General features: G+C 41.2%; 1 protein-coding gene across 1 annotated transcript in view; it reads left to right on the top strand.

Moving 5' to 3' along the window:
• The window catches only part of TMEM45A (transmembrane protein 45A), a 101,523-nt gene that overhangs the window by 461 nt on the left and 73,470 nt on the right, over positions 1–27,592 (top strand). The gene's annotated exons all lie outside the window — the stretch shown is intronic.

Below are 27,592 nucleotides of genomic sequence, written 5' to 3'. Positions count from 1 at the left end.
ACATTTATTTTTCTATTTTCTTTCTGTGAGAACAGGTATACATTTGTAAAGCCGGAATTTTTATCCATCCCCCCTCCCTGTTTTTCTTAAAGTATTTATTTATTTATTTGGTTGCGCTGGGTCTTCGTTTCAGGAGGCTGGCTCCTTAGTTGCAGCATGCGAACTCTTAGTTATGGCATGCATGTGGGATCTAGTTCCCTGAGCAGGCATCGAACCCAGGCCCCCTGCATTGGGAGCATGGGGTCTTAACCACTGCACTACCACGGAAGTCCCCCCCGCCGTTTCGTCAGAAGATTGAAAAGTTATCTGGCTTTCAGAATTAACAAAACTTTTGCTTCCTTTAATGGAATATTTAATATTAAATTATTTAAATCCTGAATTATATAGGTAATTACTGTTTCACTTACATGTGAATGTAGCTCAGTGTCTTTTCTATATTCTCCTGTCCTTAGTGGTAGGCCCAAATTCCTTGATGATTGTTAAAAAACCATACTAAACGTGATAGACCACTGTGTGCATCAGTAAGCTTATAATTATATTATTACCCCCATAATTCTATCAGAGTAATATTCAGAGTGCTGTTAGATGTTTGTGCTTGCACATAATTCTGGTATATATTTCAGGACTTTAAAATGGAAATGATGGCAAATACTGAGCTAGGTGAATGGCCAGAGGCCCATTCCATCCCAAACATCTCTAATTGTCTCTGTTTAAGCAATGTTTTAGATTTGAGACTTTATCATATGTTATTTACTCTTGTGGCAGCTGTGGCCAGAATTGATCTTTAATTTTTGACTTAGAAAGCAGTAGGTGCCATAATTGCAAGTTGCAAAGTGTGTTTCTGATTCAGAAAGGCACTGCACACTGTGAGTGGAAGAGGTGAAGTGGTTTTCAGGGATGTAGGGTTAGAAGGAACAGTGTTGCAGAGAATCAGTATCAAGAGCCAGCTGGCCTGGTTCAATTTAAAACCCTGCCGTTTGACCTTGGGTAGGTTACTCAGTCCATCATACCTCAGTTCCCTCCTTTGTATGTGGCGATAATAGCACCTATCTCATGGGATTGTCTTGAAAACTAGATGAGTTAACACGCGTTAAACCCTTGGTTCTGGCACAGAGTTAGTCTTTGCTGTTGTGCACACTCTTCATTGCCGTCCTTTTCGGCTTCCCGTGCTGCACTTGTTTTCCCAGCCAGCATTTTGACTTCTACACTAGCAACTAGTGTTTACTGAGTGCAGACCCCTTGTTAATTGGGCATTGTATATGGCTGTAAAGGAGAGAGAGTTTGGAGAGGGGAGTGAGGTGGAATTTATCAAGTGCCTTAGAAAGACCTAGAGGGCTCTGGGAAAGAGGATCTTTCCCTCTGGGAAAGAGGATGGTTTCAAGAAAGGGTTGGCATTTCTGGAAAAGGATTTTGCCAAATGGCTTTGGTTGAGGGGAAAGGGATCATAGAACAGAAGGTGGCAGGCACTCCAGGAGGAAGGGAAAGCATGGGCAAAAATGCACTGAGGCTGAAAAGTGTGAATTTCTCCTGGGGGGATGTTGGGTTGTGATGTGGGATAATCTGTGAGAGCTTAGTATGTGGAAAGGTTGGAAAAGTGGGAGGGGTAGGAGAGGGTGGCATGGAGAGCCTCTCTGTGGGGAAGGAGAGGCTTGGGAAGTAAGATTGGTAGGGGGTCACAAGCTGAACTTGCAGCAGTTACATAGTTGGAGGTATTTCTGGAATGATCCATCTCTCAGTTTCTCCCCCTTGCCCAGCATACACTTCCTGATCTGCTCCGCTGCTTCAGTGACCCCCACCTCAGGGCCTTGCAGGACTGACCAGTGAGTCTCAGCTCCACTTTTTGGACTCACTCTGTGAGTGAGTGGCTGTTTTGGAGCTCTGCTGAAGTGGTCTGGCATCCTGGACTATTACCGAGGCTACATTTCAGAAACAGGTCATGCCCTAAAGTCTTTGACATGGATGTGATTGTTGCACCTGCACCCCTCCCCAACCCCTACACACACAGTGTGTGTGCCAAAAAGCCCTTTTTCATGCTGCTCAGAGAATCGAGCATTCACATGCTAATACTTATAACTTTAGGATGCACAAGTATTAAAGTAGATGAGACCTGTAGTATGCACCTAAGTGACAAGTCAGTTTGGAGAGCTCTGCTTTCTCTTCCTCGTGAGCACTGTGCTGTGTCAGAGAGAACCTGAGTCTGGTCCTGATGCTGCCGTGGACCACCTGCATGTCCTTGGGCAAGACATTGAGCCATTATGGCCCTCTCTGTGCCATCATCTGTAAAATGATCTCTAAGATCCCTCTTCCATTGGATGATCTTTTATTTCTTTTCCCTGGGACAGTCTGTTGCTTCTAGAAGGCTATTTGATCCATCTATGAGTAATGGATTTTCTGAACACTTAATATATGACAGACATTGTTCTGAGTGCTTTACCTGCCTTAACTCATATAGCCTCTCAGTAATCCTGTGAGGGTTGGTACCTATTAGCTGAGGTGACAGAGGCACGGGCGGATTAAGAAACTTGCCCAAGGTCACACTGTACAAATGACAGACGCAGACCCAGACGGTGTAACTCCAGAGCCCAAGCCTTCACCACTAGTCTATGCTGCCTTGGGTGTAATACAGCAGGGCTGCTCTTCTTGTTTGTGGCGGTGGTAGTCAAGAAGTCCATGGAGGGAGAATCACTGGAGGGGGAGGGACCATTTGGAGGAGTGGGGTTGGTAAAAATTCCCTGCAGGGACTATAATACCAACATGAATCTTGTCTATGGGATGCATTGCACATGCAGACAGGAGATGTGTTACTTGTTTATTAGATGGAGCTCATTACAGATAATCATTCTGTCTTTTCATCTTGATTGAACAGAACCACCATAGACCCTGGACTTATGGTAGACATTCAGTAATGTCAGTTGAATGACTGTATCCTTTGAGAAACTGGAACAGAGTGTATGTGTCAAAAGTAATGGTTTCCCCTTTATTTACCTGCCTTCTTTCCATTTTACTACTTTCTCGAGAGGTAATCTTTGCTAATAGTTTGGTCTGTATCCTTCCAGTCCTTCTCCAAGAATCTACTCACAGGTATAGATCTAAACGTAAATATAATTTAAAAATATAAATGGAACTACAGTAGTTTTATTTAAAAAAAATAGAGAAACTATGAAATGTTCCAAGGCTTGTGGAAGAATGGGCAGATGCCAGGTACACTTTCTATTCCTATTTCTTGGGCAGCCTGGTTTCTTGTCTTATTTCTGGAGATGCTGTGGTTTGGGGATAGGAATGTCTCATGGTGAAGGTTAACGTAGGACTATTTTAGGTGTCTTATTATTAGTCATACTCAGTCTGGATTCGATATTTTTGGGGGAATTCATTCTTAAAATTTTTAATATGTTTAATTAACTTTAAAATATTACTTGAAAAACAGTTTAATTTGCTTTCTGTCTCATTACCTTAATGTAGTCACTCTTTTCAGTATAGCACACTGACTGAGCACATGGATTTTTGAGTCAGATGAAGGGTTTCAACCCTAGATCTGCTTCTTACTAGTGTGCCTTGAGCGAGTCACTTTCTCTAGGCTTTATTATTTATAAAATGGGAATATCAAAGGCATTAAATGAGAAAATCAATATAAGGCATTTAGCATGGTGTCTGCGTCATAGTAAAGCCTATACATGTAAGCAATTCATTTTTTTTTTTACTGTGGTAAAATAAACATAACAAAATTTGGCATTATAACCATTTCTAAGTGTATAGTTCAGTGACATCAAGTACATTCACATTATGGTGCAACCAGAACTTTTAATAAATAAATAAATTAATTAATTAGTTTGGCTGCCTTGGGTCTTCGTTGCTGTGCGGGGGCTTTCCCTAGTTGCGGCGAGCAGGGGCTACTCTTCGTTGCGGTGTGCGGGCTTCTCATTGTGGTGGCTTTTCTTGTTGCGGAGCACGGGCTCTAGACACGTGGGCTTCAGTAGTTGTGGCATGCGGGCTGTAGAGCGCAGGCTCAGTAGCTGTGGTGTACGGGCTTAGTTGCTCCGCAGCATGTGGGGTCTTCCCGGACCAGGGCTCGAACCCATGTCCCCTGCATTGGCAGGCGGATTCTTAACCACTGTGCCACCAGGGAAGTCCCTCCAGAACTTTTTCATCAAACTGAAACTCTGTATTCATTAAACAATAACTCTCTGTTACCTTCCCCTCCCCTCCCCCCACCCTCTGGGAACAACCGTTCTGTATTCTGTGTTTATGAATTTGACTACTCTAGTTACCTCTTATAAGTGGAATTATACAGTATTTGTCCTTTTATGACTGGCTTGTTTCACTTAGCATAATGTCTTCAAGGTTCATCCATATTGTAGTAAGTGTCATAATTTCATTGCTTTTTAAGGCTGAATAATTTTCCATTGTATGTATATACCACATTTTGTTTATCCCAAACAAAACGTTGATGGGCATTTGGGTTATTTCCGTCTGTGAAGTTAACGTTTTGTGTCAATTTGTCTAGGCCACAGTATCCAGATATTTGGTCAAACATTATTCTAGATATTTTTGTAAAGGTATTTTTAGATGAAATTAACATTTAGATTAGTAGACTTTGAGTAAAGCAGATTAGCTTCCATAATGTAGGTGGGTCTCATCCAGTCATTTGAAGGCCTTCACAGAACAAGACTGGTCTCCCTTGAAGAGGGAATTCTGCCAGTAGACTGCCTTAAGACTTGAACTGCAGCAGCAACTCTTCCCTGGGTTTCCAGTTTGTTAGCTTATCCTGAAGCTTTTGGATTTACCAGCCTCCACAGTCATGTGAGCCAATTCCTGAGATAAATCTCTCTCTCTCTTTCTTCATATATATTTACCTATATATCTATATCCTGTTGGTTATATTTCTCTGGAGAACCCTGACTAATACTACATCTTTTGCCTGTTGTGAATAATGCTGCTATGAACATTGTTGTAGAAATATCTATTGGGGTTCCTGCTTTCAATTATTTTGGGTATAAACCCAGAAGTGGAATTACTTCTGGATCATAAAGTAATTCAATTTTTTATTTTTTGAGGACCTGCCATACTGTTTTCCACAGTAGCTGCACCATTTTATTTTTTTAAAATAAATTTTATTTATTTTTTAAAATAAATTTTATTTATTTTTGGCTGCGTTGGGTCTTTGTTGCTGTGCGTGGGCTTTCTCTAGTTGCGGCTAGTGGGAGCTACTCTTCGTTGCGATGTGTGGGCTTCTCATTGTCGTGGCTTCTCTTGTTGCGGAGCACGGGCTCTAGGTACGCGGGCTTCAGTAGTTGTGGCTCATAGGCTCTATAGCGCAGGCTCAGTAGTTGTGGCGCACCGCTTAGTTGCTCCGCGGCATGTGGGATCTTCCTGGACCAGGGCTCGAATCCGTGTCCCCTGCATTGGCAGGCGGATTCTTAACCACTGCGCCACCAGGGAAGCCCTGCACCATTTTATATTCTTATCAACAATGCATAAGGATTCTGATTTCTCTACATCCTTGCTAACACTTGTTGTTCTGGGTTTTTTTGTTTGTTTGTTTTTATTTTTAATAACAGCCATCCTCATGGATATGAAGTGATATCTTATTGTGTCTTTGATTTGTGTTTCTGATTAGTGATGTTGAGCACCCTTTCCTGTGCTTATTGACCATTTGTATATCTTCTTTGGAGAAAGGTCTATTTAAGTTCTTTGCTCATTTTTAAGTCAGGTTTTGTTTTCTTATTGAGTTGTAGGTGTTCTTTATATATTCTTGATGTTATCTATTTATTAGGTATATGATTTGCAGATATTTTCTCCCATTCCCTGGGATGCCTTTTCACTCTGTTGGTATCGTCGTTTGATGTAGTCCGATTAATATATTTTTTCTTTTGTTGCCTGTGCTTTTGGTGTCATATCCAAGAATCATTGCCAAATCAAGTGTCATGAAGATTTTCTTCTGTGTTTTCTTCTAAGAGATTTATAGTTTTAGTTCTGATGTTTGGGTCTTTGATACATTTTGAATTAATTTTTGTATATGATGGAGGTAAGGGTCCGACTTTATTGTTTTGTATGTGGATATCTAAGCAATTCACTTATTAATCATTATAATGCTCTTCTCTATATAAACACCATTAGAATACATATAGACATAGTATTAAAATATTGATTCATTCTTGACTTATTTTTAAAACTATGTCTAAAGTGCTAATTTTTTCCTCATAGAATTACTCAAAATTTCTACTTCTGATAACTTTTACTCTCTACAAGAAAGAAAGATTTTTCCTATGGTTAAAGGGCATTGATTGCTGATAGCTTTCCTTCCTCTCTTTCCACCTTCCTCCCTTTCTTCCTTCCTCCCTCCCTCTCTCTCTCTTCCTTCCTTCCTTTCTTTCTTTCTTTTTCTTTCTTTCTTTCCTTCTTTCTTTTTTTGTTTCTTTCTTTTTTCCTAACCCTTCTAATTTCTTTTGGCTTTAGAATTAAAAAAGTAATCTATATGAGCTGAAAAAATTGAAACAGTGTATAGAGTCAAAAGTAATGTTTTCCCCTTTTCTTACCTGCTTTCTTCCCATCCCACTACTGTCCCCGAGGTACCTTTGTTAGTAGTTTGGCCTGTATCCTTCTAGACCTTCTCCAAGAATCCACTCACAGGTATAGATCTAAACGTAAATATAATTTTAAAATATAAATGAGACCATATTGTATTCATTGTTCTGCCTTTGTTTTTTGTTTTTTTTTTAGCTCCACACATACATAAGCATATACATGTATAATATACAAATCTCAACCTGTCACCTGAGATGTATAGATTTTTGTGGCATATCTTGTCATGGAGAACAGTAGGTGAAGCTCAAATGAAAGAATGTTCTTTTTCTATAGAAGACCAAGCCACTTAAAGTAAGAGTGGCATTGGGCTAAGCTTCTCAAATCAGACTGCTTGCACTGTTCCTTGTGGCCTCATTCCCATGAAAACTCACTTCTTTAAGCTGAAAGGTGAACTCTTTCTCACCAAATTATGTAGAGCTCCCATTAACTTCACTTTTTTCAGAGCCAGAATTCCCCTGTGGCTGTGTCATTTCCTGGTAGGAACTTAGGTGTTTAGGAGGCATTTGAATTCCCTCCTAATGACCTGAAATCCTACTTACTCTGTTTTCTGACTTGAGTCAACAACTAGGTGGCCAAATAGACCCAGTTTCTTGTGTAGAGACACTGTGTTTATCCCTGGCCCAGAGTCTACCACCAAATACATTTTCAGTAAAAAGTATTATATTTCATTTGTCATAAATTTAATAGAAGAAAAAGAAACCAAAGTGAAATATAAGAGATTTTTGAAATTTGGGTAACTATTTCTTCAGAAAAAGATATATTAGTTCCTAAAATATTCTCCTACAGACAAAACAATAGATTAAAATATCAAAATATTGGGATTAATAACTACTCTCATAAAATTCAAATGGCATCCTTCATATCCAAGTAGCCCTATATTAAATTACTTCCTTACACTTTAAATTAAAAAAGTATAAAGTTCTGAATTTCACTTTGATATGTCTAGGTATGGATCTTAAAAAAAATTTTTTTAACATCCTGTTTTCTCTTGATGTGTCCTTTCCATTTGAAGACCCAAGTCTTTCTTTAGCTCAGAGAGTTTTTCTCCAATTATTTGATTCTTGCTTCCTCTCTCTGTAAGCCAGGAATAATTCAGACAAATGATTGTCAAAAACTCTTAAAGGAAGAGAGGAAAAGCCAAAATAGAGAGAGGTATGGTAGTAAGGAGCACATTTAGGACAGTTTTAGGGACACTGTATGTTTAATAAATAATGAAAATTCAATAACATTAAAAATGTTAGTGAAGAAGAAAAAAATCATGAAAAATACTCACACAAAAGTCATGTCACAGCTGAACCTTGGGGATAAAGGTCCGAGGAAGAGAGAGTAATAAAGGGGAGAGAGAAAGTTGTGTTGAGGAAGAATGGGGGAACTGGGGTCAGAGACCTAGATGCTCCTTACCTTTAAGCTGGCAGGAAGGAGAACTGAACCCCAGCTTCTCCATCTCTGGTGTTGCTTTTCCTCCTCCTGCTCTGCCTTCGGTTTGTATGCACTAAGGGCATGAAGACAGACTGTGGAAGAGCACGGTGATCTTGGTTTTTTTCTTGCTGCTTGTGTGACTTTTCGGACAGGTTGTTTCCACTGTGGGGAGAAGAAGGATGAATCAATACCTCATCCTCCTGGGGCAAGTTGGGAACCTCTGTATGGACACTAAGCCTCATTTTCCTCATCAGAAAATCAGGCCTGTCTCTCCCTACTTCTAAGAGAGGAGTCATGAAGTACTGTATGTGATAGGGTTTTGTGAACTTTATTGTGCTCCACGGAGGATAGAGATTATGTAACTGTCATCATGCTTTAAAGCTCTTTCTTCCCAGAAAAATACACAAACAACTAATGGCTGAGTGACCATTTATGAGGTGTCAGCCTCTTCTCAGGGTTCTTCTCATTTTATCTTCATGGACACCTTATGGGATAGAGGCTCTTATTATTCCCATTTTATAGATGAGGTAACTGAGGCCCAGAGAGGTTAAGTAACTCTTCCAAGATCACACAGTGATGAAATCAGGACTTAAACATAGGATAACCTCATTTCAGTGTCTGAACGCTTAACATTTATGCCATGTGTAATACACTCAGGAGTGAAGCAACTGCTGTTGATGGCAACTTCTCAGAGGGTTGGTGAGTAGTCGAGTCTAGTGCTGGTCAGCAGAGGTAGAGGTCTTTCTGTATGCACCAGATTCCTTGTCCTGATCTGCCAGATTCCTCTTACCATCCTTTGTAATCCTGGGAGGGTGAACACTTTGTATCCTCTGTGCCTGATACACCCTAGTTCCGGCATCCATCACCCCTGGCCTGAATTACTGCCACAGTGTATTAAACTGTCTGTGGTAAAGGATCAGTTTGGTTTTGGTTTTATTTTTTTCCCCTCGGTCCAGTGAAGCTTGACATTTTTGTAAAAATATAAAAACTCCTATTTGGATGTTGCAGCAATGTCGTATTACTCTAAAATGTTTTAAAGTTTCTAAACGTTTACTGTCAGTTTCCGTGATTATCTTGTTGCAGATGGTGAACAGTTTGCTTACTAGCGTTGGTCCACAGACTATGGCTTCACTAGCATTGTCCTAGGGTTCTCCTTGCTTTCACCCTTGCCCCCTGTAAAACAACCAGGATGTGCCACAAAGCAACCAGGATGATTCTTTAAAAATACACATAAGGCCCCATCATTCCCCTGCTTAAACCCTGCAATGGCTTCCCACTGCATTTAACATAAAGTCCAGATATTTACCATGGGCTGAAAGGTAACCTGGCTCTGCCTACATTCTCCCATCTCCATCTCCGCCTTGCCCACTCTTCCCCCAATGCTAATGAAATGTAGTCAGACTTTGGATAAAAAAGTAGGTTCAGGTAGAGAACACATAATGATTTGAGATGTGAGATACGCTTTGTTTTGTTCTTTCGTCTACAAGCTCAAGCTTGCACTGGTGCTTCCCTCACTTCCTCCAGGAGCGAGAACTTTGCCACTAGCTTCAAAATGAGTGAGATGGCCAATACCAAGTCCCAGAGAAGATTTGTGAGGAACTCTGCTCGAGTAATGTAACCTACTGCTCCTCTGATAGACTCAGCCTCATGATATCCGTATTCTGTTCACACCTTATACAAGCGTGTTAGGCTGTTTGTTTCTTTCCTCAGAAAATGGGACTGATATGGGTCAGGATGGTACAGGGGTCATTCCAATTGCTCTTGAGATAGGAGAATAAAAGATTGATAGTGTGATTGTTGTTACTGTTGATGAAAATTCATTGGTGGGGAGCATGACTTTATTCAGTGAGCTGAGGGGAAGCACACATCCTGGCAAAACAGTTTCTTGGTTGGTTTGACTTTGGCCCTGAACACTTGCCATCCAGAGGCCCTCTGTGTGGAGGCAGTCAAGATTCTCTCCCCATCTCACCATTGCTTTCTAGTCTCCAAATGGAGCACTACTGTTGCAATGAATGAGTAGGAAGCAGCTCCAGAATTGCTCAGGTAGCCATGGAGAGTCATGGTTTATACAGAGCATGCTTTTGTAGCTGAAAGCTATAAAAGCTGGTGTGAACATCGTTTCAGGCTTTATCATTTCAATGCCTTTTTAACCCATTGCCAATTCTAATGATTTCCCAACTTTCAGAAGAGGAATTTTATTGTCTTTTGTTAATGAATTGTCCTGGTAATGAAAACAACTGTCAAATTTTAGCGGCAAGAAATTTATATTCAGTAGATCTGGGGATGTGAAGTAGGAATGTTCATTTTATCAAGCATCCCAGGAGATTCTCAGGCAGGCGGCTCAAGGACCTTATTTTGAAAAACACGGGTTAAAGTATTGATAGTATCTTTTCTGTGTAATACTGGTATTTAGTGCTAAGTTGACTGAATTTTAAAGAAGTTCTGTTTTTGCCCAAGATAGAGTAACAGGGCCAGATTTATTCTTTTGCCTGAAATAACCTGAAATAATATCAGATACAATATATGAAACAATATACGGTTTTTGAAACGCTGGCCATCAGGCAGTGGGAAGGCAACGATCCCCAAGAAATCACAAACAAAAGAGGTGAGGGCTTGAGAATGAACTGATAGCTAGTGGGAAGCAGCAGCATAGCACAGGGAGATCAGCTCGGTGCTTTGTGACCACCTAGAGGGGTGGGATGTGGGAGGGAGGGAGACACAAGAGGGAAGAGATATGGGGACATATGTATATGTATAGCTGATGCACTTTGTTATACAGCAGAAACTAACACACCATTGTAAAGCAATTATACTCCAATAAAGATGTTAAAAAAAAAAAAAAGAGGTGAGTGCTTGGACTGCTCCAGCTGGCTGCCAGGTAAGAGGTTCCAGGCTGAGCCGCAGGTGGAACTCGTACTCCCTGAGTTGAGGAGGTGATGCCAAGAGCCCAGGGAAACCAAGGTGGCTGGAGTTCTCAGGACAGAGCTCTAGAACCAAGAGAGCTGCACAGAGAGAGGGCACTGGAGATCTGCAGAAAGGCTCCTCAAGGATTCATCAGAGCAAATGAGGCAACTGCAGGAGGCTGGAGGGAAGGGGGAAGGGGGAAGGGGTGCAAAGATGGGGGAGGGGACAGGGAGGGGGTGGAGAGCAGTGCCCTGCACTCACAGAAGTCCGGGAATATTGCTTATTCCCTTCAACCACACTGGAAAACTCATAGTTCACGAAGTATTGGGCAGAACATTCAGGAAGGTCTGGCCTCAGTAATGGGGAATAATTAACCCTACACTGAGCACTGCTCCAGACGTGCCTAACAAATCATAAAAAAGCAATATCCGGGCTTCCCTGGTGGCGCAGTGGTTGAGAGTCCGCCTGCCGATGCAAGGGACACGGGTTCGTGCCCCGGTCCGGGAAGGTCCCACATGCCGCGGAACGGCTGGGACCGTGAGCCATGGCCGCTGAGCCTGCGCGTCCGGAATCTGTGCTCTGCAACGGGAGAGGCCACAACAGTGAGAGGCCCGCGTACCGCAAAAAAAAAAAAAAAGAAAGTAAAGCAGTTGTGTTTAAAATGTAAATACACTGTCCTTGACTGTCCTAGAGGTGTATTTCCATACACATTTTTGTACCATTAAAAAGTCAAATAGTCGAGGCCTTCAGAGTAACATTTTGTACATAACAAGCCGGAGTCTGCCACACCATGGTCTGTGTTGATATTTACCTTGGCTTCTGAGATAGCAGTTCCTCTTTGATGTCTATTATTGTTTTTTTGAAATACTTTTCCTGTGTTTGATAACTCGAGCTTCCCCATTGGATTATGGTAAGGTAAACAGCCAAGCGCATCATGTATCCGTCCCAAGGGTTGGAGCTGGGAGTAGGGGACAATGAATGGAGGGCGAGGTGGGGCTAATTCTCTGAGGCCAATGGATGACTCGGAATCAAATGCCTTAGAGAGCAGTAAGGGCCAAACCAGGGAGGCCAAGATCTGCTGACAGGTCTAAGGGGTGGGTTAAGCCAGGGTCTAGAACCAGAAGCCTTTGAAATTCAACAGGAGTGTACAGGGATTGAAGTCACCAATGTCGTGTTAGGACTGTGAGCAAGGCTGAAGATTCAGACCTCTACTTCACCACCAGCAGTTTGAGGTTGGATCAGAGAGGTTACTCTGGGGTCATGCATGAGCTTAATGCTCTGGGGGTCCATAAATGAGCTCTAAGCTTTGAACCTGGGCTGTCTATTCTCCTCTGAGAATTAGATAGTTTTAAATTTGGTCACCAGGTGTGTTTCTCTGATTCATCACTGCCCTGAAGTTCAGCCTGACACCATATCTTCTGGATATCTCTTCTTAGATGCTTTGCTGCTTGAAAAAACAAGTTTTCTTCAGTTTGGCTGGTGCTAAGCACCTTGCAATCCTCTCCCATTCTGCCGGTGCTGATATATGGCTTTTCTTCATACAACTTATAAATCTCTTGGATGCTGGAAAAGTATATGTTTCTTAAAATGTTGTATCTCAGATCAATTTGTAGGAAAGCTCCTACTTGAAGATGACAACAAGATACCATTACTCTCATTTGATGGAAATGTTACTTTCTTTGAAGGATTGGGACTAAATGGTCAGTCTTTGAAAAAATTGGAAGTCAGTTTGTCTTTTTTAGATTTTTTTTGACGTGGACCATTTTTAAAGTCTTTATTGAATTTGTTACCGTACTGCTTCTGTTTTCTGTTGGGGTTTTTTGGCCGCAAGGCATGTGGGACCTTAGCTCCCCGACCAAGGATTGAACCCACACCCCCTGCATTGGAAGGTGAAGTCCCAACCACTGGACCGCCAGGGAAGTCCCAAGTCAGTTTGTCTTTTAAAATTTTTATTTATTTATATATTTTTTACGCGGGCCTCTCACTGTCACGGCCTCTCCCGTTGTGGAGCACAGGCTCCAGATGCGCAGGCTCAGCAGTTGTGGCTCACGGGTCCAGCCGCTCCGCGGCATGTGGGATCCTCCCAGACCAGGGCTCGAACCCGTGTCCCCCGCATTGGCAAGCAGATTCTCAACCACTGCATCACCAGGGAAGCCCCCCAGTTTGTCTTTTAAAGCAGAGGTCTTAAAAGTCACGTTTTCACCTAGAAAAGAGGCTTTTGATCAGAGGTCTTCAAAAACTTTACTTTTATTCCTAATGTCGACTGTACTATGGATTGGGTTACTGCAGCTGGGGTGCAGGGATGCATACTGGTCAGTATTCTCATGGTCACTATGATAGTTCTTGGGGCAGAAACGATTCACTTGCAGTATTCAATAATGATAATAATAACAACAACAGCAGCAGTGCTAGATGGTAGATGGAATAAGTTTATCACTTTCATTTCCTTCAAATCAGTATTGATTGGAGGAGGTTCTGTTCCTCTCTGGTGTTTTCCAGTGAGAGAGATAGGTATGAAAGAGATTAAGAGAGCATGGGTGATGGGACTTCCCTGGTGGTCCAGTGGTAAAGAATCCGCCTTACAATGCAGGGGATGCGGGTTCGATCTCTGGTCAGGGAACTAAGATCCCACATGCCGCGGGGCAGCTAAGCCTGCGCCCCACATCTGCTGAGCCTGCGTACTGCAGACTACAGAGCCCATGAGTCTGGAACCCGAGTGTCACAGCTACAGAGCCCATCAGCCCTGGAGCTTGTGCACCACAGCTAGAGAAGACAAAACCCGCTACCACAACTAGAGAGAAGCCCGCACGCCACAGCGAAAGATCCTGCATACCTCAATGAAGATCCCACATGCCGCAACTAAGACCTGATGCAGCCAAAAAAAAAAATAAAGTAAATAAATCTTAAAAAAAAAAAAGAGTATGGTTGAGGCTTTCTGCCTTTACCTGATGAGCTTAGGACCACATTCTGTATTCCTGCATGTATCTGGGACTTCCAGCCCACCAGGACGATGCAATCAAGGACAAAGGTTATGATTTCTGGAGAGAAATGCACAGAAAAGCTAGATACAATTTAACAATTGTTAATTGTGGTAGGCGGCGCTGGTTTTGTTTTGGCATTATTTTTAATTATTTCTGCTTGTGTGCTAATGAGTAAGAGAGGGTGGAATGAGTGGATGAAACAACTGAGCCCTGAAAAGCAGTTACATTCTGATTGGTTCGCAGATGGAAATTTATTTTTCCATGAGAAGAGAATCAGCTTGGCAATGGGAAACCCTTGAAGGGGGCAGGAGCCTCTGACTTTGCTTCAGTCTCAGTCCTGCTTCCATCTCCCCACTTTTGTCTCTGCCCTCTCCTCTCATTCCTCTTCCCCCCAAACCCACGATGGCCCTTCTGTCGGCAACTTTCTCCTGAACCTCATTTTCCCAGAAATTGCACAGGATTCAGAAGAGGCTATGGTGGGATATTTCCCCTCCTCTTTTCTGTGGATCTTATTTTTTGGATTGGAAATCTAATTTACATGCCACTGTAGAGGTCCTTCTTCAAGATTATTTTTTGAAATGAAGACAACCCATTTTTTTTTCCTGTCTTGAAAGGAGCTTTTAAAAACTTAGAAATGGAGAAAGGTCAACTGAGGGGATGTTTGGATTTTGAAGTATCCTGACACTGACATGAAACCAGTTCTTGTGAAAACGAAAGGTTTGGGCTGTCATGAAAACACACCCGCTCCTATACTCAGACAGTACAGTGGTCCTACGTTTTATGGAAAACAGTGTTGACTCTTACACTGAGCACAGTGAAGCCTCTGAATTTTCCTTTTGGTGCAGCATCAGTCACTGATGGTGCTGAATCATGAAGCACATGGCCAGACTTGGGGATGGAGTATTGTTAATGAGGGAACTTAGGCCTGAGAAAGTAAAATTTCATGAAAAGCTGCAGGAGTATCATCTCTCCTTCATTGTTTGGCATATCATCACTTTATTTTTCCATGTTTTAGTTAACAAATGATATTGAGAAGTATCTTCTCCTTCACCATCTCCAAACCAAAGTCCATCTTTTTGTCTTGTTCCTGTGGGTATGATTTGAGAAGCAATCCATCAGGGACAATTCTGAGTCTATGTTGAATAAAAAAGCAAGAATAAAGGTGAATGATTATTTTTTCCTGGTGTTCTAAGTCATTGGAGAAATGATAAGCAAGTTAGCTTACATCACTGAGCATCTTACTCTTATAGAAAGGACCATTAGACTAGTGATTGGAGAAAGCAGTGGCATCCTTGGCAGAAAGACTCTGGTTTAAATGAGCTTCTCCACTGGCCTTCCTTTGGGCTCACTTCCACCTCTAGTCCATCTCATCATTAACCACATTTCTAAAATTAATTTATTACAGGGGCCATTTGGTTCACAGGATGAGTGGATTTTGATTGGGTGTTGTGGTGGTGGTAGATGGAAAGGGGAGGACCTGATGATTATTCCACTGAGGGCCTGAACAACATGAAGAGGGAAGGCCAGTTAAGCAGAAAGAGAAAAAAGAAGCAACTGAGCCAATCTTCTAAAAACCTTTGTTGGAAATCTGCTTGAAGACTACTGCCCTTAGTCATATGGTTGAGTCATATTTTTTGTAACTAGTTCTTATAAAATCCAACCATTTCCAAGCTGATGACCAAAGAATTCTCTTCCAACTTGTTAGGGTAGAGAGATCTCTTCTTTAACCAAAATTACTGAAAATCTTTTGCCACCAAGCACCCAGATTTCTTACTGGGTCCACCCCTGCAAGATCAATTTTTCCAGATCAATCCAGTTGGTTAGGTTAACTGGGGCCCAGTCAATCTTAAATAAGTAAATACCAATTATAGGGGCAGAAAGCTTTCTTTTTTTTTAAATTGAAGTAAAGTTGATTTACAATGTTGTGTTAGTTTCCGGTGTACAGCAAAGTGATTCAGTTATTTTTATATATATATAAAAATATATATATATATATATTCCATATATATATATATATATACACACACACACCTATACAGGTATATCTCTATCTCTGTATACCTATACAGTAGGACCTTGCTGTTTATCTATTTTATATATAGTAGTTTGTAGTTGGTATCTGCTAATCCCCAATTCCTAATTTATCCCTCCTCTCCCTTTCCCCTTTGGTAACCATAAGTTTGTTTTCTATGTCTGTGAGTCTGTTTCTGTTTTGTAAATAAGTTTGTTTGTGTCATATTTTAGATTCCACATATAAGTAATATCATATGGTACTTATCTTTCTTTTTCTGACATTTCTTTTAGTATGATAATTTCTAGGTCCACCCATGTTGTGGCAAATGGCATTATTTCATTCTTTTTTATGGCTGAGTAGTATTCCATTGTGTATATATACCACATCTTCTTTATCCATTCGTCTGTTGATGGACATTTAGGCTGCTTCTGTGACTTAGCTATTGTAAAAAGTGCTGCTATGAACATTGGAGTACATGTATCCTGTTGAACTATAGGTTTTTCCAGATATATGCTCAGGATGGGATTGCAGGATCACGTGGTAACTCTGTTTTTAGTTTTTTACGGAAGCTTCATACCATTCTCCATAGTAGCTGCACCAATTTACATTCCCATCAACAATGTAGGAGGGTTCCCTTTTCTTCATATCCTCTCCAGCATTAGTTATTTGTAGACTTTTTAATGATGGCCATTCTGACCAGTATGAGGTGGTACTTCATTGTAGTTTTGATTTGCATTTCTCTAATAATTAGTGATGTTGAGCATCTTTTCGTGTGCCTATTGGCCATCTGAATATCTTCTTTGGAGAAATGTCTATTTAGTCTCAGGGGCAGAAAGCTTTTTAATCTCCCAGGGGAACAGACACGTTTGTGGAAGTCCAGTTCAGGACTTTATCAGATGGCAGGAATTACTCTTCTCTCCAAGTGATACTAGAATAAAGTGACCCTTCGTAGAGTCATAGAGCTTTCCAGGGCATTCTGCCCAGGATGAATGATGCCCAAGAGCGTCTAATTCCACTATAGCTTCCCTACAGGTCTCTCAACAACCAGAAGACAAATTCTTTATCTCAGGGTCAGCTTCATGGTTGTGCCTTGTATAATTGCACAGGGCCCAGTTTTATTTTTTTGAATTTTATTTAATTTATTTTTTTATACAGCAGGTTCTTATTAGTTATCCATTTTATACATATTAGTGTATATATGTCAATCCCAATCTCCCAATTCATCCCACCACCACCCCTCCCCCTGCCACTTTCCCCCCTTAGTGTCCATATGTTTGTTCTCTACATCTGTGTCTCTATTTCTGCCCTGCAAACCGGTTCATCTGTACCATTTTTCTAGGTTCCACACATATGTGTTAATATTCGATATTTGTATTTCTCTTTCCGACTTACTTCACTCTGTATGACAGTCTCTAGATCCATCCATGTCTCTACAAATGACCCAATTTCGTTCCTCTTTACGGTTGAGTAATATTCCATCGTATATATGTACCACGTCTTCTTTATCCATTTGTCTGTCGATGGGCATTTAGGTTGCTTCCATGACCCGGCTGAAATGAACATTGGGGTGCATGCGTCTTTTTGAATTATGGTTTTCTCTGAGTATATGCCCAGTAGTGGAATTGCTGGGGCATATGGTAATTCTATTTTTAGTTTTTAAGGAACCTCCATACTGTTCTCCATAGTGGCTGTATCAATTTACATTCCCACCAACAGTGCAAGAGGGTTCCCTTTTCTCCACACCCTCTCCAGCATTTATTGTTTGTAGATTTTCTGATGATGCCCATTCTGACTCGTATGAGGTGATACCTCATTGTAGTTTTGATTTGTATTTCTCTAATAATTAGTGATGTTGAGCAGCTTTTCATGTGCTTCTTGGCCATCTGTATGTCTTCTTTGGAGAAATATCTATTTAGGTCTTCTACCCAGTTTTTGATTGGGTTGTTTGTTTTTTCATATTGAGCTGCATGAGCTGTTTATATATTTTGGAAATTAATCCTTTGTTCGTTGATTCATTTGCAAATATTTTCTCCCCCGGCCCCATTCTGAAAGTTGTCTTTTCGTCTTGTTTGTATTTTCCTTTGCTGTGCAAAACCTTTTAAGTTACATTAGATCCCATTTGTTTATTTTTGTTTTTATTTCCGTTACTCTAGGAGGTGGATCAAAAAAGATCTTGCTGTGATTTATGTCAAAGAGTGTTCTTCCTATGTTTTCCTCTAAGAGTTTTATAGTGTCCAGTCTTAACATTTAGGTCTCTAATCCATTTTGAGTTTATTTTTGTGTATGGTGTTAGGAAGTGTTCTACTTTCATTCTTCTACATGTAGCTGTCCTGTTTTCCCAGCACAACTTATTGAAGAGACTGTCTTTTCTCCATTGTATATCTTTGCCTCCTTTGTCATAGATTAGTTGACCATAGGTGTGTGGGTTTATCTCTAGGCTTTCTATCCTGTTCCATTGATCTGTATTTCTGTTTTTGTGCCAGTACCATATTGTCTTGATTACTGTAGCTTTGTAGTACAGTCTGAAGTCAGGGAGTCTGATTCCCCCAGCTCCGTTTCTTTCCCTCAAGACTGCTTTGGCTATTCAAGGTCTTTTGTGTCTCCATACAAATTTTAAGAGTTTTTGTTCTAGTTCTGTAAAAAATGCCATTGGTAATTTGATAGGGATTGCATTCAATCTGTAGATTTCTTTGGGTAGTATAGTCATTTTCACAATATTGATTCTTCCAATCCAAGAACGTGGTATATCTCTCCATCTATTTGTATCATCTTTAATTTATTTCATCAGTATCTTATAGTTTTCTGCATACATGTCTTTTGTCTCCCTAGTATTTGATTCTTTTTGTTGCAGTGGTAAGTGGGAGTGTTTCCTTAATTTCTTTCAGATTTTTCATCATTAGTGTATAGTAATGCAAGAGAGTTCTGTGCATTAATTTTGTATCCTGCTACTTTACCAAATTCATTGATTAGCTCTTGTAGTTTTCTGGTGGCATCTTTAGGATTCTCTAAGTATAGTATCACGTCATCTGCAAACAGTGACAGTTTTACTTCTTCTTTTCCAATTTGAATTCCTTTTATTTCTTTTTCTTCCCTGATTGCCGTGGCTAGGACTTACAAAACTATGTTGAATAATAGTGGCGAGAGTTGACATCCTTTTCTTTTTCATGATCTTAGAGGAAATGGCTTCAGTTTCTCACCATTGAGAATGATGTTTGCTGTGGATTTGTCATATATGGCCTTTATTATGGTGAGATAGGTTCCCTCTATTCTCACTTCCTGGAGGGTTTTTGTCATAAATGGTGTGGAATTTTGTCAAAAGCTTTTTCTGCATCTATTGAGATGATCATATGGATTTTATTGTTCAGTTTGTTAATGTGGTGTATCACATTGATTGATTTGTATATACTGAAGAATCCTTGCCTCCCTGGGATAACCCCAATTGATCATGATGTATGATTCTTTTAATGTGTTGTTAGATTGTTTGCTAGTATCTTGTTGAGGATTTTTGCATCTATATTCATCAGGGATATTGGTCTGTCATTTTCTTTTTGTGTAGTATCTTTGTCTGATTTTGGTATCAGGGTGATGGTGACCTCATAGAATGAGTTTGGGAGTGTTGCTTCCTCTGCAATTTTTTGGAAGAGTTTGAGAAGGATACGTGTTAGCTCTTCTCTAGATGTTTGATAGAATTCACCCGTGAAGCCATCTGGTCCTAGACTTTCGTTTGTTGGAAAATTTTTAATCACAGTTTCAGTTTCATTACTTGTGATTGGTCTGTTCATATTTTCTATTTCTTTCTGGTCATTCTTGGAAGGTTATACTTTTCTAAGAATTTGTCCATTTCTTCCACGTTGTCCATTTTATTGGCATAGAGTTGCTTGTAGTAACCTCTTAGGATGCTTTGTATTTCAGCGGTGTCTGTTGTAACTTCTCTTTTCATTTCTAATCTTATTGATTTGAGCCCTCTCCCTCTTTTTCTTGATGAGTGTGGCTAATGGTTTATCAATTTTGGTTATCTTCTCAAAGAACCAGCTTTTAGTTTCATTGATCTTTGCTATTGTTTTCTTTGTTTCTATTTCATTTATTTCTGCTCTGATCTTTATGATTTCTTTCCTTCTACTAACTTTGGGTTTTGTTTGTTCTTCTTTCTCTAGTTGCTTTAGGTGTAAGGTTAGATTGTTTAATAGAGATTTTTCTTGTTTCTTGAGGTAGGCTTGTATTGCTATAAACTTCCCTCTTAGAACTGCTTTTGCTGCATCCCATAGGTTTTGGATCATTGTGTTTTCATTGTAATTTGTCTCTAGGTATTTTTTGGTTTCTTCTTTGATTTCTGCAGTGATCTCTTGGTTATTTAGTAAAGTATTATTTAGCCTCCATGTGTTTGTGTATTCTACGTTTTCTCCCCCGTAATTGATTTCTAATCTTATAGCGTTGTGGTCAGAAAAGATGCTTGATATGATTTCAATTATCTTAAATTTACTGAGGCTTGATTTGTGACCCAAGATGTGATGTATCCTGGAGAATGTTCCGTGTACACTTGAGAAGAATATTCCATGTACACTTGAGAAGAAAACAGTAATGTGCTGTTTTTGGATGGAATGTCCTATAAATATCAATTAAATCTATCTGGTCTATTGTGTTATTTAAAGTTTGTGTTTCCTTATTAATTTTCTGTTTGGACGATCTGTCCATTGGTGTAAGTGCGGTGTTAAAGTCCCCCACTTTTTTTGTGTTACTGTTGATTTCTTCTTTTATAGCTGTTAGCAGTTGCCTTATGTATTGAAGTGCTCCTATGTTGGGTGCACATATATTTATAATTCTTATATCTTCTTCTTGGATTGATCCCTTGATCATTATGTAGTGTCCTTCCTTGTCTCTTGTAACATTCTTTATTTTAAAGTCTATTTTATCTGATGTGAGTATTGCTACTCCAGCCTTCTTTTGATTTCCATTTGCATGGAATATCTTTTTCCATCCCCTCACTCTCAGTCTGTAGTGTCCCTTGGTAGGAAGTGGGTTTCTTGTAGACAGCGTATATATGGGTCCTGTTTTTTTATCCATTCATTGGACCTGTGTCTTTTGGTTGGAGAATTTAATCCATTCATGTTTAAGGTAATTATTGATATGTATGTTCCTATTACCATTTTCTTAGTTGTTTTGGGTTTGTTTTTGTAGGTCCTTTTCTTCTCTTGTGTTTCCCACTTAGAGAAGTTCCTTTAGCATTTGTTGTAGAGCTGGTTTGGTGGTGCTGTATTCTCTTAGCTTCTGCTGGTCTATAAAGCTTTTGATTTCTCCATTGAATCTGAATGATATCCTTGCCAGGTAGAGTAATCTTGGTTGTCGGTTCTTCCCTTTCATCACTTTATACATATCATGCCACTCCCTTTTGTCTTGTAGACTTTCTGCTGAGAAATCAGCTGTTAACCTTATAGGAGTTCCCTTGTATGTTATTTGTCATTTTTCCCTTGTTGCTTTCAATAATTTTTCTTTGTCTTTAATTTTTGCCAATTTTATTACTATGTGTCTCGGCCTGTTTCTCCTTGGGTTTATCCTGCCTGGGACTCTGTGCTTCCTGGACTTGGGTGGCTATTTCCTTTCCCATGTTAGGGAAGTTTTCGACTATAATCTCTTCAAATATTTTCTCAGGTCCTTTCTCTCTCTCTCTTCTCCTCTGGGCCCCTTATAATGCAAATGTTGTTGTGTTTAATGTTGCCCCAGAGGTCTCTTAGGCTGTCTTCATTTCTTTTCATTCTTTTTTCTTTATTCTGTTCCACAGCAGTGAATTCCACCTTTCTGTCTTCCAGGTCACTTATCTATCTGTTCTTCTGCCTCAGTTATTCTGCTACTGATTTCTTGTAGTGTATTTTTCATTTCAGCTATTGTATTGTTCATTTCTGTTTGTTTGTTCTTTCATTCTTCTAGGTGTTTGTTCTTTAATTCTTATAGGTCTTTGTTAAACATTTCTTGTATCTTTTCGATCTTTGCCTCCATTCTTTTTCGAAGGTCCTGGATCATCCTCACTATCATTATTCTGAATTCTTTTTCTGGAAGGTTGCCTATCACTACTTCATTTAGTTGTCTTTTGGGGGTTTTATTTTGTTCCTTCATCTGGTACGTAGGCCTCTGCCTTTTCATCTTGTTTATCTTTCTGTGAATGTGGCTTTTGTTCCACAGGCTGCAGGATTGTAGTTCTTCTTGCTTCTGCTGTCTGCCCTGTGGTGGATGATGCTATCTAACAGGTTTTTGCACGTTTCCTGATGGGAGGGACTGGTGGTGGGTAGAGCTGGATGTTGCTATGAGAGCAGAGCTCAGTAAAACGTTAATCCGCTTGTCTGCTTATAGGTGGGGCTGGGTTCCCTCCCTGTTGTTTGTTTGGCCTGAGGCGACCCAACACTGGATCCTAGCTGGCTCTTTGGTGGAGCTAATGGTGGACTCTGGGAGAGCCCACACCAAGGAGTACTTCCCAGAACTTCTGCTGCCAGTGTCCTTGTCCCCACAGTGAGCCACAGCCACCCCCCACCTCTGTAGGAGACCCTCCAACACTAGCAGGTAGGTCTGGTTCAGCCTCCTATGGGGTCAGTGCTCCTCCTCCTGGGTCCTGTGCACAGTAGTTTGTGTGTGCCCTCCAAGAGCGGAATCTCTGTTTCCCCCAGTCCTGTCGAAGTCCTGCAGTCAAATACCACTAGACTTCAAAGTCTGATTCTCTAGGAATTCCTCCTCCCACTGCCGGACCCCAGGTTGGGAGGCCTGATGTGGGGCTCAGAACCTTCACTCCAGTGGGTTCTGTGTTATAAGTGTTCTCCAGTTTGTGAGTCACCCACCCAGCAGTTATGGGATTTGATTTTATTGTGATTGCGCCCCTCCTGCCGTCTCATTGTGGCTTCTCCTTTGTCTTTGGATGTGGGGTATCTGTTTTGGTGAGTTCCAGTGTCTTCCTATCGACGATTGTGCAGCAGTTAGTTGTGATTCTGGTGCCCTCACAAGAGGGAGTGAGCACACGTCCTTCTACTCCGCCATCTTGAACCAATCTCCAGGGCCCAGTTTAGATGGGAGGGCCTCATTCTTGGTTTAATGCTCTACTGTCACTGTTGTGGAAGTCCCAGAAATTTGTAAACAAGGGACCCCACATTTTCATTTTGCTCTTGGCCGTACAAATCGTGTAGCTGGTTCTGCCTGTATGCTCCAGGGTCACTCAAGTGTAACACAAGTGAGAAAATAAAATCAAGGACCCGTTTCACCACCTTTCTCCAAGCTTATGTATCCAGACGAGCACCTAATGAAACTGCTGCCCATTCTTTGATCTTAATTGATTGCATATTTAACCTCCTTTAAGAGGAGTTGTCAGAGGTCTCTTTTCCCCTTCTAGAACCATTTCCATACTGATTTAGAACCTCTAGTTAAAAGAATGATTCAGGTCTTTGCAACATGTGGTACTCTTGTCCTTTGAAAAGAAGCATTTTCTACATCTCCTTGGTTTACTTTGTTTTATGGTACTTAAATAGCACAACCTCAATTTCATGTGTGCTTTTTACATACAGTCCAGTATGTCTTATTTTTTTAGGTAAGAACTAAGAAACATTCTTATTGGCTGGTGGGCCCAAATACTGAACCCAGCAGCAATGGTTGTAAATATTCATTCCTAAGTTTTCTTAATCTTCATAGGTGCAGCTAAGCACAGGTAAGGGGTACACACACACTGCAGCATTTATCTACTCCCCTTGGGTGGGAATGAGTGTGAGTGGGTTGGCTTGGTAGGTTGACCCAGGAGAGAGAAGCAGCGTCATGGGTGGACCTAATCCCCAAGGAAGCCTTCGACTTTTACTGTGCTTCCACCCTGGCCACCTAAGCTAGATGGTTGAACAGTTTCATAGAAATGATTAGTCAGGAGGAAGACTTGGTGAGAATGGGAATAAAAGGATGTGACTCCTCTCAGGTACTGGAGAAACACCTGCAGACAGTGCCTGGGGAGTGCCTCCATGATTGCAAAAGAGTGTCTTCTGCTGAGCAGAGAGCATGCTTAGTGGGCTGACAGCCTTACATGTCTGATGACATTAGTTACAGGGTATTATGGGCCAGGTTTCTGTAAGTTGGGTGGAGGTGGAGGCCACTGGCAATGTACACAATGCCCAGGGAGAAACATGTGAGTGGGAGGAAGAAAAGTAACTTCTCTGGGGCTGTTGCAAGGCTGATGCTGGTGAAAGATGCTTATTTTTCTTGAGCATTAAAGCAGCATCTGCCAGTATTGTCCGCTACTGAGCAGCACGTCTCTGATACTCATGAGCCGTGGGGAATGCTGGTAAAGGTAAAAGTGTGGTAAATTTTAATATTGTGTTTTCCTACTAGTTGCTTTTGGTGTGCACATGGATGTGTGTATGTGTGTAAAACTGACTGAAAGGTGTCAGATTACAGCCTATTGATTTTTTTTATTCTGTTAGCAAATTTTCAGCATTAACTAAGACATGAAGGCTTTGTTTTAGCTTCTTATTTCTTAACCCTTCTGCCTCAAATCTAAGGTGCTCGATCTACTCAGATCAAAGATGATGAGTGACTAGGAATAGAGAATTGGTTTGAAACAGTCAAAGGTTAGTTCACCATTTCTAGAGTAACTTCTGGTGTGAAAGAGCAAGAACTTTTCATTCATGTTGACCTAGTTTGACTCTACTGTGTATGTGTGATATTGTGCAAATAACTTAATCTTTCTGAACTTTGGTTTCCTTGTTTGTAAAATGGGGTTAATAATACCAGCTTCCTAGAGTGGTAAGGATTTAATGAAATAATGTTAGCAAAGAGCCTAGTGCAGTATCTGTCTCCCGGTAGAAACTCAATAATAGTTAGTTACCTTTAGTTTATCAACTTTTCCTCTAACCCTCCTTCCCTAGCATTGGAGTCATGGCCTGCCGTTCTCAACTCCCATAGTCATAGTGTTTCCACAGCCTGCTTATTGTAGGTTGTGGCTGATTGAGACAAAGCTAAGACCGTGTAATTCTAATGATTCTATGGACATTTCATTTCATTTTATGTTAGGATATAGCATTGTAGTTAGATAGGCAGAGTAGAAGTGTGAAGGAATGTGTCTTAAATGCTGAATTCTACTTCACTTGATTTGTGACATTTTCCCCTTTTGGGATCTATAGGAATCTGGCAGCTAAAGCATACGTCCTGGTATCCACTCTTTCCATCCATCCATCCATCCATCCATCCATCCATCCATCCATCCATCCATCTATCCATCCATCTAGCCATCCATCCATCCATCCGTTCATTCATTTATCTATCCAACACTTAGGTACCAAACCACTATATGCCAAGCACAGTTCTAAGAGCCAGAGATTAAACGGTAAAGAAAAACAAAAAAATCCTGCATTCATGGAGCTTTTATTCTAGTGAGGGGTGATGCAATCAACAGAATAAGTCAGTAAAGTCTGTAGTATTTTAGATGAGGAATTATTATGGGGAAAGTAAAGCAAGAAAAGAGGATGGGGTGTTGAGGCACTTTGGGGTTTTCAATAGGGTGATCAGGGAAGGCCTCATTGAGAAAGTTTTTGAGCAAAGGCTTAGAGGAGATAAGGGGGAAGAGCATTTCAAACAGGAAAAGCAGCAATTGCAAAGGCTGGAAGGTGGAGGTAAGTCTGGTGTGCAAGGAGAAGCAGGGAGGCCAGTGTGGCTGGTGGAGGAGAGGATGAGGAGAGGATGAGGAGAGGAGGCTGGAGGAATGACAGGGGTTAAATCACGTAGGGCTACGAAGGCTCTTGTGAAGACTTGGGCCCAACCTACATTTCAATAGAATAACACTGGCTCCTATGTTGAGAACCATCTGAAAGGGCCAAGGTGGAAGCAGAGTCCAGTTAGACCACTGTAATAATCCAGACCTGTACCAGAGTGGTCACAGGGGAGGGGGTGAGGAGTGGACAGGTCCTGGGCATATTTTGGAGGTAGAGCCAACAGGATTTTCAAATGGTTTAGTTGTGAGAAGTGAGAGAAAGAGTGGAATCAAGGATGACTCTACATTTTGGAGGGCGAGTAACCAGAAAGATGAAGTGGTCACTGAGTGAGGAAAACTAGAGCAGATCTGTTCAGGGATGTTAAGAGATCTGTTTTGGAAGGTTTTGGATTTGAGGTGTATATTAGACATCTGAGTGAAGATGCTGAGTGGGAAGCTGGATGTAGGAGTCTAGAGTGAAGGTGGGAAGGCTGGGCTAAAGATAAAAATCTTGGAGTGGTGGACACGTGACATAATATTTAACACCATGAAGCAGAATGTTAGCCCCCAGTACTGAGGGTATATAGAAAAAACAAGAGTTCTAAAAACTGAGCCCTAGGACATTCTAATTTTATGGAGCTGTGAGATTAGGAGAAAGCAGAAAAGACGGAGGGACCAGTGAAGAGGAAAAACAAGGGAAGAATATTTTCCAGCAGGGAGGCACTGATAGCTCTGTGAATTTCTGCTAGTGGCTCAAGTAAGTTGAGGACAGAATAAGCTATTGGGGGTCTTTTGTGACCTTGACAAAAGAGCTAGAATCAGGTAGGACCAGTAAAGAAGGGACAAATTGAAGTGGGGAAAGGTGAAGTTAGAGACTATAAAATTGCTGCCAATCTTCCTCACTCCCAATCCAGAAGGACCAAACCCCTCAACTTCCCATTTTTCTCATTCATCTTTATTTTTTTTGTCACCTTCGTAAGCGACCTTAAATTCTTTTGGAATGAGCTGGAAAGTAAGCAAGATGGCGTGCTCCCCCCAAATAGGTTTGTCTCCCGCCTCTGTTGGGGTAAGGGCTTGTTATTACTTCCCTTCACGTCTGATGGTAGAAGTGTGGCCACCTGCCTGGTCCTGAGAGAGGGGGTGCCCCCAGGCACAGCTGTGCACACTGCCTTACACAGGCCCTTCTAGGAGGATGCAACCGGGGCATGATCGTGGGGGGTACGTTGGAGCTTGCTCTCATTGCCTGTTGGTGAGGCCCCAGGAGTAACTGTGTTTTTGCACCTGTCTTGTTACAGGCTCAGAGAAAGGCAAATAGAACTCTTGAATTTGGGATAAACTAGAGGGATTTCAGAGGAGAGCAACAGAGTGAGCAACGTGATGGTGAAAGGAGGAAAGAAAATCGATATACATGAGAAAACTTCTCAGCTGTGGCTGTCGCCCTTTAGGGCTATGAAGATTCCTGTAGGCCTACATTTCAGAAGTGACTGTGGAGTTTGGCAGGTGTTTCAGGGAGGCTCCTTTTCCGGGCCAGGGCCAGAGGATGACTCAGCTGGCTTGGACATAGTTGGCTTTTGTTGAGGTACCAGGAGAGCTCTCCTGCAGGGTACTGGACACAATTCCCAGTAAACAGGAGTGTCTGCTGACTCCACCACTTCCCCCCTGTTGATTTGCTGAGGCTTCACCATTTTTGGCTTATGAAAACAAGAATGCTTTGGGAGCACAGAATATGATTTTGGGGTTTTCCTTTAGGACTGTGTTAGGATGCTAGTAGATGCCAGACACGGGACAAATTGGTGGGGCCCCCTCTTTGCTGCCCCTGCTGGGTTCTGGAAAGTGATACTGTCTGCTTTGCTGTTTATGTGACCTTATACATTGGACACCTACTGGCAGTGCCTTTTTTAAAGATAGATTTATTTTTGTAGAGGAATTTTAGGTTCACAGCAAAATTGAGCAGAAAGTCCAGTGAGTTCCCATACACCCCCACCCTCCATA

Source organism: Grampus griseus (genome assembly GCF_964374135.1).
Source record: "Grampus griseus genome assembly, chromosome: 5".
In the NCBI taxonomy this organism is placed as follows: Eukaryota; Metazoa; Chordata; class Mammalia; order Artiodactyla; family Delphinidae; genus Grampus; species Grampus griseus.
This window is presented reverse-complemented; position numbering and strand designations above follow the sequence as displayed.